This window comes from Ursus americanus, chromosome 24 (assembly GCF_024610735.1).
Source record: "Ursus americanus isolate L20-20 chromosome 24, mUrsAme1.1.p, whole genome shotgun sequence".
NCBI classification, from domain to species: domain Eukaryota; kingdom Metazoa; phylum Chordata; class Mammalia; order Carnivora; family Ursidae; genus Ursus; species Ursus americanus.
The window spans coordinates 17,901,413-17,911,723 of record NC_142150.1 but is presented as its reverse complement, the minus strand read 5'-3'; the positions used below and the strand labels follow the sequence as shown (position 1 = coordinate 17,911,723).

The following is a 10,311-nucleotide window of genomic DNA, read 5'->3' as shown; positions in this document are numbered from 1 at the left end:
GTAAGCAAGGAACAATGGAAGTACATAAAGGACAGGAGGCAGTGGCATTTCAACCAGGCCTTGAAGGACTCGTAAGACATCAAGAGGCAGTTTGGGAAGGAAGAGCAGTTCCGAAGAAAGGTAAGATTGAGACAACATGTAAAGTCGGGAGATTCTTTCTTTCAGGTGAATGAACTGGGGTGTAGTTGAGTGATAGAAGTACTTTTCAAACTTCATATAGGCACAGAATCCTCCTTGAAGTGAGATTCTATGCAGATCTAGAAAATGCTTAAAACAGACCTGGTCTGGTCGAAAATACTGATTGCTGTAGATATACACAGTTGACACCCCAGAGGCTGGAACTAGAACAATAGGAAGTCATCCTGGAAAGGCAGGGTGTGGCCATCTTTGGCCATCCAATTGTGCCCATTGCCCTGGGAACCACTAGGGAGTATTAGTTTGTTCCCAAGTAGAGAAGTAACTAGACCAGACTCTTGGTGATGATACATGAGATGGGCCAGAGTAAGAAGAAATAACTTTATCTTGAAGCAATATAGGTTTATAGAAATTTAATAAGAAAATTATATATCATTAAGTATCCAAAGCTATAAAAAGTGACCAAATACCCTGCCTCTGTTTTTCTGAGGCTATTTGTGGCATCCTTGACTACTGAGGAACCACACCAAGCTGCAGAGAGAAGAGGACAGATTTTGTATTTCTAGAAACCAAGATTGATAGCAATGTCATTGAAAGCATGGGATTTAGACTCATTCAGGCCTATGTTTGAATTCCACCTTCTACTAAAGTTCCTTAGGCCTGAATATTAATTCTCTCATCTGAAAAAGAGAGAAAATTTATATCAACTTCATGAGACTAATACGGGGATTAAATAAGGTTATTTATTTATTTGGGTTGTCAAATGATCTTTTATTGAAATATTTACCTTTGTAGTTCTTAACTAGCTGGGCATTCCACTGTACCACTAATGATGTCATCTGTGATGTCACGAGGGTGGTGGCCATCAACACTGCAGCCCACTGATTGGGCATCCCGCAGGATCTCTTATGGCTCCAGAGAGTTCTCTGGCTAAAGATCAGTGCTGCCTCTGTCAGGCAATGTTGACAATCTCATCAAAAGTGATATTTCCGCTGTGCTTAATGTTTTTCTGCTTCTTTCTGTCTCTTGGTGGTTCCTTGTGGGCTTTGATAATCAGGGCAGAGACAGAAGGTACCACCTCAATCTGGGCCTGTCTGCTTTGAATGGTCAGTTTTACTGTAATCCTCAGACCTTTCCAATCACTGATTGCCTTGGCAATGTCATTACTAACCCTTTTTGAAAACAGACCTACCAGGCTTATCATCAGGGCCAGGGCAGACCAACTTCCCCACAGGTACACCTCAGGTATAGTTTTGCTCTCGTTTGGGTCAAAGTTAGGTGGCACAGTGGAGGTGGCTGGTATTGGATGAACCTGGATTTGGGATGGCCAAAGACAATTGCACCTTCACCTCCTTGAGCCAAAAACCAAAAGTAAGGTCATATATTTAAAGCACTGCGAATAATTCTTGGAAAGAGGTAGCATTCACAATGTGATTCTTCTCCAAGAGAAATTAACCAGCCACATTAAGGGGAAGAAGGTATACCTAGCAGAGTCATTCATGTTGATCTGATTGCTGGGTCTCTCTGATCTAGACATATCCTTCCCTTTGTTGAATGGAGTTTCTGCTAGCCAAGGCACATTATGGGGGCCCAATCCACATTTCTTCATTTCATTCCCACCCTCTTTTAGTGGAGACCACTCAGGCTTCTCTCTGCTACATTCTGATCTGCACAGTTCCTTTGATGAGTTGAGCCTACAAAAAGAGTCCTAGGCAACAAAAAAAGAGAAATTACTTTATCTATACCTATCAAGAAGTCTGCTCTGTGGGTACTATCAAGACAGATTGTGCAGCAAATTGGTGAAGGCCACACAGCATGTCAAAATGTATGTACAGTAATTGAAAAGTATTTCTTGCACACTTTCAGTATCCAGGCAATCTCCCGGCAGACAATGGAATCAAGGGATAAACTGTGCCATAAAGGATGGATTCCAGCTGCATCCAGGACAAATGTCATGCATGTGCCCTGAGGTGTGTAGGAAGGGCATCAACTACTCTAACAGTTTCCAAGGGAGCATGTTTTCCATGAGGCTGAGACAAGAAAAGAGCTTTGTCAAAAACAGCCTCTGTGGTCACATTTCCCATTTTTAGTTTGGCTCAGCATTTTAGGCTTCCTTGGATGCCCGCCTGGAGTTGCCTTGCTGGATCTCACTCTAGTGTTTCCTGGGGGTGTCCAGGGTTTCCATCTAGCCCTCCTTCTAGCCCCCAACTCCCACCTGCAGGGCTTGAATCACCAACTTCCCCAGTATCTTCCACCTGGTTGGTGGCTGCCCCATGCTTCCACAACTACCAAAGGGATGGTAAGCTCACTGTTCAGAAGAGTGAGTGAGCACTTTGTTTTGCCTTATGAATTTGTTCATTTGGTGTCCTTGGCTTGGGCCTGTGTGGATGGGCTTTGATTGAATTTTAGACTTGAGATTGAGTTCCTAATGAACTCCATTGGGAGCCAGAAGAAGAATGAAGTGACAGAAGGACAGCTGATCTTTGACCCCAGCCCATTGAAGGCTGTTGTCATCACTGTTGGTGGCTGCTCTGAACAAGAACGCATTGTCTCTCTGTCTATTGTGGACTTGCCTTCACAGTCATCTTCACAGGAGGTACCCCTTTAATCAGAAAATGTGTTCCTCCACGTAGGGCAAAGGGTGGATGAGGAAGGCAGATCAACTAAGTGTAGCAATACTCCAGAGAGTCAGGACTTGAGAAGGAAACAGGAGAAAATGGTAGTATTGCTAAGAATTAAAAAATGAATTTAAAAATTGTACTTATTGAATAGTTACTCTGCTACTATTGGTTGTTTCATTTCATCTTTTCAATAACCCTGTGAAGTAAGCATTCTCCCACTTTTCAGATAAAAATCTGAGGTTTAGTCACCTTTTTTAAAAAACATAAGCAATCAACTAGGTAGATGTATGATTCTATGATTTAATCCAGACATGAATCCAGAGTCCATAAGTACTACTTGGTGTTCCCTCCATGAATCAGGGGGGAATTAAAATCCAAAGTGGCTTTAGGAGTTCTGCTAAGCCCTCTGGAGTCAGGAAGCCAAATACAGCTGTGTGAGAAGTTTCTTAGGTTCATTTCTGACTATCCAAATATTCACCATCTTTCAAGGCTTTGCTTAGGGCCCACTTCTCTGCAATTGCTTCCTAGAGAGATTTTCTGAACATCCGTAATCCTTTCTATAATAATCAATTCATTCAAATTAGCTTAGAAATGCCTCATAAAAAACCCTGCCTTCCCCCCCTCCCCATTTTCCAGATTAAAAACTAAGCCTAGAGATGGTTTGCCTAAGGTCTTATTTCTAACAATAACTGAGTCTGGATTTGAAGCCAGGAGAGCTGACTCATAGTCAGTGTGCTTTATCTCTGTGCTATATTATTTCCTCTCAATTAAACCCTATATGATACACTTTGTCAATCAATCAAGTAATCTATATTGTTTTTCTTTTCTGCATGTCCAGCAGCCCTGCCCTAGGCTCTCTAGAATGAGGTGTTGTTGTTGCTTTCAAAGAACTTTCAATCTAGTTAGTAAGTCTTCCGTGTAAGTCTTCTCTGCATAAATAATCAGCACACTTGGAATTTGGGAGAAACTATAGAAAGGAGTGTAGTCGCTTCCGATGACTTTGGAGGAAGTTACCTTGTCATGACTTGTTCTCTTATACTAGATGTGGTGTCTCCCTATTTTGGTATTTTGTTGTTTTCTTTAGATTCTTTGATTCACATTGCTATCGGAGATCCAAAAAAGCAACAACAAAAACAACTACTTCATACTGAAAGTAGGGAAATATGCCATCGTTTTCTTTGATTAGTGTCTAAGGTAGTTTTTCGTTTTCTTTAAATTAAGTCTGATTCCCAGACCATACCACTTTAGAGTCGTGAAAAAAAATCAGACCTGGTAAATTACCAGGGTCCTTTTGCCTTTCAAAGTAACATTCTACTTGAGAAATTTCTGGTCTGGAAATGGAGGGAGAAGGAATTGAAAGACTCCTGACCTCTTACATAAAATCAGTAGAAACTCTATAATACCCTCAGGATGTGAACTAGAAAAAAAAAGCCCACCCTGCAAAGAGACATTGTAGGAGTACATGAATTTCTGAGTCATGGCTCTGGGTAGATGTGGGAGAAATATCTTTCCTAAGAATCTATAAGCATAAGCCTACGCTCTATCGGATTTGGACCTGAAAAACCACAGAGTGAAAATGTAGTTTAAAGGGTCTCAGGTAACAATAATACCAAATGCCTGGCAGAAAGAGTGGAAAAACTATTTGGAAGACTAGACTTTAAATCCAGGCTTCAAAAAATTACTCTGGAGAATAGTTCCAAAGAACATGAGCCAAAAACGAAAAATGACTAAACGTCTGAATGAATAAACCATCATGACTGAAAGTTAGTAGAAACAACAAACTATAGAATCTGACCCACGAAGACTGCATATGGTAGAATTATCTGATTTGGAATATAGAATGATACTTTGATACATTTTTAAAATAAAAGTATTGAAATTCTGAGAAATGAAGATAAAAACTGTAAAAGAAGTTTAAGAGACAAGGAAGTTAGATTGCAAAGGTACAATAATTGCTAATTACTGCCAATAGATTTGGGAATAGTCAATATTCAATATGATAATGGCTGACAGTTTTCTAGAATTCATAAAAAATACCAAACATCAGATTGAGAAAACCCTAAGAACTCTATAGTGAAACTGCAAAATACCAAATGCAAAAACAAAGTAAAACAAATACCAAATACCAAAAACAAAGTAAAAACCTTGCCGCTATCCAGAAAGAAAAGATAGATTAACTACAAAGATACAACAATTAGAATGACAATACAGTTCTTAAAAGCAACAATAGAAAGCAAAAGACGGAGAATCCCTCAAGGTGCTGAAAGAAAATCATCTTTACTCTAGAATTCTGTAAACTGCAAAACTGTATTTCAAGAATGAGAGTTATGTACAAAATTTTCAGGTGCACAAAAAAGTACGTGCTACCCATAGATGTTCTCTTACTGAGAGAACTTCTGAAAGATTTTCTTTTGAGAAAATGAAAATAACCTCAGAAGGAAGGTCCATGGTATTAGGAGCAATTGTTAGCAAAGAAAATATAAACATATGGGAAAATCTAGAGAAACTTTGATGTATAAAAGAATAATGTCTAATATATTGGGCTAAAACAAAGATATAATGACAACCAAGTACAATAGTATTAAAGTCAAGAGGGAGAGGAATAGAGTTAGTGATCTAAATTCTTGCAATGCGATCCACAAAAAAGCAAAAATATCAATTATCTTTAAAAATTTATTTTCAAACTTACAGAATAACTTTTTTTTTCCTCCTAAACCAATTGAGAGTAAGTAGCAGACCTGATGCTCCCTTATTCCTGAATACTGAAGTGTGTGATTCCTACAAACCAAAACATGCTCCCACATAGCCAAACCAACCATCAGAATCAGTAAATTCATACTGATACATTACCAGATCTAATCCTCACACCTGTCCACATTTTTCCTCCTGTCTTAATATTTTTTATAGCAAAAAGATCCTGTTCAGAATCATGCATTGCATTTACTTGTCATATCTCTTTAGTTTAATTCAATAATTTTCCCCTGACTTTCATGACCTTGACACTTGAAAATTACAGACCAGTTATTTTGTAGAATGTCCCTCATTTGGATTTGTCTGCTGTTCCCTTGTGATTAGATTTAAGTTAATGCATCTTTGGCAGAAATAGCGTACAATCGATGCTGTTGCATTCTGTCATGTGGCTGTCCTTTTCTGAGGAGGCTAAATCTGATCACTTGATTAAAGTGATATGTGCCAAGCTTTTCCACTTATTGTAGAAAAGCTACTCTTTTTTCCTTTGGTAGTTAAAAAGTACTTGATGGAAAGTGTAATGAAACCACATGAATACCTCATTCCTCATCAAAATTTCAATTTATTCATTTATTTATGTCATATGGACTAATGCTTACTTATATTATTAAATGCTTTATAATCCATTATTTTTATTATTTATTTTGATGTTTAAATTGTCCTCAACTTCATCCAGAAAGCCTCTTCAAGCTGGCTATTGTATTGTTTTGAAATGTCCCCAGCATTCTTTGAGTACTTTCCTACTTTATGGCATAAAAATATGTTCCAGGCTCATCTTGCTCTTTCTTCGCAGGCGCCTCTGGGAAATCTTCCTCACCCTGTTGCTCTGATGCCGTATTCAGGACCACCATCTTGACTACAAGCTCTCCTTAACAGCTGGGACTTTGACACCCTATAGGCTGCCTTCCCACATAAGACTCTCTTCACCACTCTCAAACTTTCAATATCCTGAACCAAAAGCCTGTCTTTATTCCCTGCCCCACCCCTACTTCCTGCCTCCTGCACGGATACCTCCTTGTCTTGGTAGATTTCCTTCCAGATGGTACAACCAACCCACCCACTCAAGCTTCAATACTTGTCACCAAATTTCTCTTCCATAAGGTTGCTGTACACATTCTGATCAGGCTCTAACACCTTGTTCCAGGCAACCTCTTCCAAGGACACCCTCTTTGACACCCTGTGCCAGGCTGTCATAGCACATGGGCTGCCCCTGCTCCCCCACGGAGATAGCTTCTTTCCCCTATTGAGTTCTGCCATCTCCAACCTGGTGAGGACATCTACCTTGCCAGACCCACCCAATGGATTTAGGACAAAATCATTTTGAAAGGGAGGGGAGGGAAAAAGAAGAAAGGGAGGGGAAAAACATGGGGGATGAAGCAGGGAGTGAAAAGGAGGGGAAAATGGAAAAAGAAGTGGATAAGAAAGGACTTTATTTTTAAAGCTCATTCAACTAAAAATGCTTGCTAAAAATCGAGGGTAATTCCTAAAAGGACAGAAATAGAGTGTGTAACACACAAATTAGCATGAAGGGGAAAAAGTGGAATAAGGGAAAGGGGGAAAAAATCTAAATCTAAGATAAGGCAAGAAAGAAACAAAACAAATAAGAAATAAACAAGTGGGAGAGGAGGGACAAATAGAAAGTACTAAATAAGTTGGTAAAGTTTAATCTAAACATAGTAACGGTCAGAATAAATGAGGAAGAACTATACTATCTAGTTAAAAGATAAAGATGATCAGATTGGACTCCAAAACAGAATCCATGTATACTCAGTTCACGGGAGCCAGACCTAGAACATTAGGATACAGAAATCTGAAAAGGCCTCGAGCCATTTCCCTTGGACTCATGTCCTCCTTATCCAGCTCTAGGGAAGCAAGAGGAATCAGAATCTAAGTAGTTAAGAAGAGTTCTGCTCCAGATGGAGGACCTGCATACGTGGTTGGAGCCAGAGCAGGTGACAAAGATCCACCTGGAGGGCTGCAGAAACAGAACGAGATGAGCCTGGAACATCTGTGTGTGTCATAAGGCAAAGCAGTGCTGTTAGAATGCCGAGGACATGCAAAAGGACACAGAGGTTGGTGTGATGGGGCTTCCACTGGTCAAACCAAAGTGGTACTGATGCTCAGTAGCTGCCTCCTCCAGCTCCCTGGTTTCTGTCTTGTGTTGGGTCAATGGGAAGCTGAGTTTGGACTGGCAGTAAAAGGCCATCACCTGGGGTTGCTTCCCTACTCTCCTTCAGGCAGAGTCCCCAGTATTGGGGCATCTCCTCTATTGCTACAGCCCCCTCTTGGTCACTGTGGTTCCACTTCTGCCATGGCCCCTGGGCTTTGATATCACTGGGTCTTCCCTTCGCCTCCCCTCCCTATGAGAGGTAGTACCTTCTTGCTCTTGCTAATCTCCTAGTTGTCTCACTATCCTTGGTGGGCTTCTTAGATCTATTATGTGTGTGACCCATTTCTTGAATTAAATTCCTTCTGTTTAGATATTTCAGGAGGTTTCTGTTTTCCTAACTGGACCCTGACTGATACTCCAGGCAAAAGAAAGAGGGCATAATCATATTAATGTTAGTCAAAATGGACTTTAAGGCAAAAAACCAACAGTGAGATACAGAATGTAATATAACTCTAAATTGTATGCACCTAATAATGTTCCAAAATATATACAGCAAATATCAACAAATCTACAAAGAAAATGGACAAGTGACCATCAGACTAGGTAATATTTAGTAAATTTATCTTAGTAATGGATATCTTACACTGTCGAGGAATAAAACAGATTTGTATAATATACTTAAGAAACTTGGCCTAGCAGACATTACAGAATATGACACCAATAACTAGAGAACACATATTTCCCCAAGCACACATGCATCCTATAGCACATTTTGGGCCGTAGAGAGGGCCTAACACATTTCAAAGAGTATCGTACAGACCACACTTCTAACCATAACAGACTATGTCAGGAATCAATCGCAGAGAGATGATTAAAATAACCTTATGTATTTGGGGGAAGGCACATGGGTAAAAAAATAAACCACAATGGAAATTTAAAAATACTCATAACTGAAAAATAATGGAAAAAGCAAAATAGTAGTGAGAGAAATTAATGTCTCATAAATGTCTGTATAAGAAAAAAACAAGGGCTGGGGCGCCTGGGTGGCACAGCGGTTAAGCGTCTGCCTTCGGCTCAGGACGTGATCCCGGCGTTGAGGGATCAAGCCCCACATCAGGCTCCTCCGCTATGAGCCTGCTTCTTCCTCTCCCACTCCCCCTGCTTGTGTTCCCTCTCTCGCTGGCTGTCTCTATCTCTGCCAAATAAATAAATAAATAATCTTAAAAAAAAAAAAAAGAAAAAGAAAAAAAGAAGGGCTGAAAATTAAGAACTTTGAATAAGAACTGCAGAACAAACACAAAGTAGAGGAAAGAAAATGCTAAAGAAGGAGCAAGCCGATATTAATAAAAATACTGTTATAAAAATTAAAACTACACTCTAATATTTAATTACATTCAAAATGTGAGTTTTACCTTTGGTCAACAGGATTTTGATGGCAATGAAATGGTTTTTAGAGGGTAACGAGGTGGTAGGAGAGCCAATTCTAAGTTATCGTGCACCCGCTATTATTATTTCATCCAAATCTGAAAGTTGAAGGATTTATCTCAAAGGAGCTTCTGATGGTAAACTTTCAATTTTCAACCTTTTTCTAGGATTTTCATTATAATCCATTTTGAGTTAATTTTTGTGACAGGTGTAAGGTCTGTGTGTAGATTCCTGTGGGTGTTCAGTTGTCCAACACCATTTATTAAAAAGACTATCTGTTCCATTGTATTGTCTTTACTCCTTTATCAAAGATCAGTTGTCTGTATTCATATTGTTCCATCTCTGGCCTCTCTATTCTGCTCTGATGATCTATGTGTCTATTCTTTGCCAACAGCTCACTGTCTTGATTACTGTAGATTTATAATAAGTCTTGAACTTGGATAGTACCAATCTTTTAACTTTGTTCTTCGACTTCTCTCCTGATTTAGCTATTCTGGATCTTTTGCCTCACTATATAAATACTTTAGAATCAGCTTGTTGATATCCCTAAAATAGCCTCCTGGGATTTTGGTTGTGATTGTATTGAATCTATCTATCAAGTTAGAAGAATTGATATCTTGATGATATTGCCTTCTTATCTAGGAACATGGAATATGTCTTCATTTATTTGGCTATTCATTGATTTCTTTCATCATAGTTTTATAGTTTTCCTCACACAGATTTTGTTTACATTTTGTTTGGTTTATACCTAAGTATTTCATTTTTGGGGTATTGTTAATGTAAATGGTAATGTGTTTTTCATTTCATTGCTTGTGTACAGAAAAGCAGCTGGTTTTTGTATATTAACTTGTATCCTGCAACTTTACTATAATCTCTGTTAGTTCCATTTTTTTGGTGATTCATTTGGATTTTCTATAAAGGCAATCATGTCACCTGCAAACAAAGACCATTTTATTTCCTCCTTCCCAATTTATATACCTTAAAAAATTTTTTTTCTTGTTTATTGCATTAGCTATGACTTCCAATAGGATATTCAAAAGCACTGATGAAAAGAGAGGCCCTTGTTTTCTTCCTGATCTTATTGGGAAATCTTTGAGTTCTTTTTTTTTTTTTTTTAAGATTTTATTTATTTATTTGAGAGAGAAAGAGAGAGAGCAGGGGGAGGAGCAGAGGGAGAAGGACAAGCAGACTCCATGCTAAGCACAAAGCCAAATGTGGGTTTTGATCTCAGGACCCTGAGATCATGACCTGAGCCAAAACCAAGAGCTGGAC

General features: G+C 39.0%; 1 pseudogene; it reads right to left on the bottom strand.

The window, feature by feature from the left end:
• Nucleotides 1-933: 933 nt before the first annotated feature.
• Nucleotides 934-2,410, bottom strand: LOC148107849 (large ribosomal subunit protein uL11 pseudogene; annotated as a pseudogene).
• Between the last annotated feature and the right edge of the window lie 7,901 nt (nt 2,411-10,311).